Raw genomic sequence first — 4073 nt, 5'->3', positions numbered from 1 at the left:
CTCTCTCTCTCTCTCTCTCTCTCTCTCTCTCTGTCTCTCTCTGTGTGTCTCTCTGTCTCTGTCTCTGTGTGTCTCTGTCTCTGTCTCTCTTGCACGCTCATGCTCTCTCTCGCTCTCTCTTGCTCTCTCTCTCTCTCTCTCTCTCGTGCGCGGGCTCTCTCTCTCTGTCTCTGTGTGTCTCTCTGTCTCTGTCTCTCTCTGTGTCTCTGTCTCTCTCTGTCTCTCTCGCATGCTCATGCTCTCTCTTGCTCTCTCTCTCTCTCTCTCTCTCTCTCTCTCTCTCTCTCTCGCTCTCGCTCTCTCGCTCATGCTCCCTCCCTCCCTCCCTCCCTCCCTCTCTCTCTCTCTCACATTCTCTAGTGCCCGCACTTGCTCCCTCGCTCTTGCTCTCACTCTCGCTCTCACTCTCACACTCGCTCTCTCCCTCTCTTTCTTCCTCCCCCTCCCCACCTCCTTTTCTCTTACCAGACCTTGGAAGATGCTGAGACGCAAAAGCATTTTAAGCTCAGAGAAAATAAAGACTACTAGTGATATGCGGAACACCATAATGGACCAAAGAGGGAGATATGTGGTGGGAAGAAAATCACCCAAGTGACCACACACCCCACAAGTGAAGCAAAATAGGTATAGCCACTTTCCTTGCTCCAGCTCTGCTGGTCAAGTGCACTGTGCTTCACGCTTTGTCTGCTGCTTCCTAAAAGGCAGCAGAGATCACCTCAGGCAAGTTTCCCAGAATGCTGGCCTCTCACCATTCCCCAGGCAGCTGCTCCTTCAACCACAGAGCAGGTCTCAGGAGCACTTCCAGAATTAATTCTGAGTAGGTTCTTCTCTGTATGGCCCAAAGGCCCATTGTGGACCCTGATCCCTTCAGAAAGAGGCCTAGGAAAGCTGTGTAGGTTTGTCCAGCCCTAGCCTAATCCCAGATCTTAACCAGTACTAACCTTGACCCCAAATCTTAACCAGTACTCACCTAATACCAAAGTTTGACCAGGACTAAGTTAAAAACTCAAGCAAGTTATTTAGCCTTGTTTTTCTCCATATGGAAAATTCAAAAGGCACCTCCAAGGGTTTAGTTGGGAAAACTAAATGAAGAACATATATAAAATGCATAACCCAGTGAACACTACACATCAGGCACTCGATAAATGTGCTGTTATTGATGCTACTTCTAATAATAATAATACAGTCACACTGCTAGTTTATAGATTATGATCTAAAGTCATAATCTATAGCTTTCTGAAAGCAAGAGTAATGACCCACATGCTCTCTCTTTTTATGCTTTACTATTAAACATCTCCCAGCCCTTTGAATATGGAGCAAACATGTTTTACTATGCTCTCCAACACCCATAAATATCCCTGGAGTGCTTTGCTATGTGCAGCAAACAACATAAGCTTAAGAAGTGGAGCTGAGCCCCAGGAGAATCACTTCTCAGAGAGGAATCAAGAAGCAACAGGCAAGCAAAGGTGGACAGGCTAGGCCTGGCGCTGTCTACTGTGAACCCAGAAATCCAGATGCGAGGTTGGAGAAAGGAGAGTCACGAGTTCACGTCTAGCCTAGGCTACATAATGAGAACTTCAGCTTTCCAAAATGTGGGGACAGTGGAGGTCCCGAGGCATGATGGGAACTGGTCCTTGAAAGATTGATAGGGAAGGACATGTTGGGGGTGGTACAGAGGTTGGCAGGCAGGATCCTGGGGAAGAAAAAATGGGAACTTAGACTGGGAAGCCTTCCTCCTTTTGTCCCCATTTGCCTTTGTGGCAGCCACCAAGATGCTACACTGGGACTAGAAAGTTCCCTGGACTCTGTAGTTCTAAAAATGGGCTCCCAAGATCTATGTGGGAAGTTCAGCCTGTTAGCTTCCTCCCCTTCTGTAAGAAACTGTCCCTGCCAGCATGGGAGGAGGCCCTTCTCAGTCCACAGAGGGAAGGAAGGGTCTTGCAAGTTTGCTTTCTGAAACATTTTCCTCATTCTCATTAGCTGCAGCATGATGTTATGTTAATCCCCCATTCTGAGCTGAGAACTATCCTCACAGACAGATGGGAGGTGTTTGCGCTCAATCACCAGTTCCGGGCAATTCTGTCCTCTCAAAGGGCTGTGTGGAGTTTGCTGGAACTATGGCGCCATCTCATGGCTATTAAGTCTCCATTCGAAAAGTTCTCCTTTTAAGACACATTTCAAGAGCTGGGCTTGCTGGCCGGAGGGATCATAAGCCCTGGTGTCTGGATTCATCCAGTTTACACACGCATGTGCACGCGCGCACACACACAGACACACACACACACACACACACACACACAGAAGGAGGGAAGAGGTTGCCCTTTCTGAACCCAGTGCTGGACTCGGGGAAGGTCTGCAGAATGGGATTTCATCCTATTGTGGCAACTAGGACTCACATCTAATGCTTCAGGTCAGCACCTGTCACTGTCTTCACAAGATCACGCCAATCATCATTATAATATGGCATGGGGAGGGGTTCATGAACCCACCCCAACTGAGGAGTGATGGACAGTTGATAAGTTCTGGGGGAGAGGGAAGGCAATCAGTTTCCTTTAAAGCTGAGGCTCCTGGTAGATCCACCATCCTCCACACCCAGAAGTACCGACACAGCACAAATTGGAGCTAATGGTTTATTGTTGTTTTTGTTTTGTTTTTATGACAGGAAGTCAGGAGGTAAGGAGATAGAGAAGGAACCGGGAGGAGTTACAGGCAGCAGTGGGGGTGCCTCTGACCAAAATACATCATATGAAATTCCCAAAGAATTAATAAAATATTTTTAAGTATCCCTTTAATGGTCAGCAAAGCCCAGTCCTGGCCTTGCTCATTCGGTCAATGCAGACTTGCCACTGGACTCTACGCCAAGATGCACACATTCAGCTGAAGATTAGAAATGTTTAGGGGCCCTACTTTGCACGACCAGCCACACGATAACAAAATGTATCCCCTGCATAGACCGTGCAGCCCGCTGAGGATAGCAGAGTCCTGCTCAAGTCAGGTAGAGGGAGGGAAGGAGCTGCAAAGGCGGCGGCAGCAAGCAAGAGAGCAACAGTAGTTATCCCTGCAGGAGTGGGTTTTTAAGAGGAAGGGGCGAGGGGAGTCTGCTAGGGTGAGTTGGTAAGACCTGATTGGACAAGTTGGCCAAATAATGAATTTGAATGATTGTTGGACCTTCATGTTTGTTTAATCTCAGAAATTAGTCAGTAGTCAAAACAAGGCAGTAGATCTTGGGGCCTTAACTTTACGAATGTAACCTAACAGTTTTTGGCCAGGGAGAGAAGGACAAAGAGCATAACCTGTTAGTGCCATGTTTCCCATGTTCAGACCTACTAGAGCCCTTCACAGACCCTAGGCAGAGTGGGTGTTATGTAGCAATGCCCTCCCTCTAAGATACCTCGGAAGAGAGCTAATTAAGACACAGGGAGTTCTAAAGATAAGTGACCCATTCCATCCTGCAGGGAAGTTCAGGAAGAAAACAACTAAGCCTCCAGAAGAAGTCCCTGAAACCAACAGGATACACTCACCTACTCTTTCCCCAAGCACAGATGAGGATTAAAGTCCCCTGAGAGATACTCTCAAACCAACTGAAGTAAGTGCCTTGAAGAGACTCTCCAACCTGTGGAGCTGCCTGCAGACTGTGAAGTCCAAGGCTCCAGCTTTCCAAGGTCATGCTGGGGGCAGGGTGGGCTTTGGTGATGCAGATGTCATCGAGTCATTTCTGCTCCTGTCAGTAACCCCCTCATCCATACTTCTTTAGATAAAAGTCATTGATTCACCAAGTTGGACTTTTGACGGTATCCATCCTTAACTTTTGGTCTGTTACTCAGTAGTCCCTACCTGAAGTGAGTGGATATTCGTCCGTGTCAGTCCAGGAAGAGCGTCACACGACAATGGACTACACTGCTTCTGTGAGAGGGAAATGACTCCTAACAGCAGATACCTACTTAAGCTGCTGCAGATTGTGGACCTGGGGGTACAGCAATCAGTGAGAAGAGAGCTGCTCATGAGCAGAAGCTCTTTCTCCACCTAGAGGCCAGGAAAGGAACTGCACAAACAAGATGCTCAAAAGGCTGGGC

The 4073-nt window shown here is 47.9% G+C and overlaps 1 long non-coding RNA gene across 1 annotated transcript in view; it reads left to right on the top strand.

The window, feature by feature from the left end:
- LOC116073217 overlaps positions 1-3776 on the top strand; it is an 8159-nt gene extending 4383 nt beyond the window's left edge. Inside the window, exon 2 of the long non-coding RNA XR_004111728.1 lies at positions 3456-3776. This is a non-coding gene — a long non-coding RNA (uncharacterized LOC116073217). The remainder of the gene's footprint in view (positions 1-3455) is intronic.
- The last annotated feature ends 297 nt before the right edge of the window (positions 3777-4073 follow it).

This window comes from Mastomys coucha, unplaced genomic scaffold (genome assembly GCF_008632895.1).
Source record: "Mastomys coucha isolate ucsf_1 unplaced genomic scaffold, UCSF_Mcou_1 pScaffold23, whole genome shotgun sequence".
Classification (NCBI taxonomy): domain Eukaryota; kingdom Metazoa; phylum Chordata; class Mammalia; order Rodentia; family Muridae; genus Mastomys; species Mastomys coucha.
Note: the sequence above shows the minus strand (reverse complement) of the source record. Positions and strands in the feature narration are given on the sequence as shown.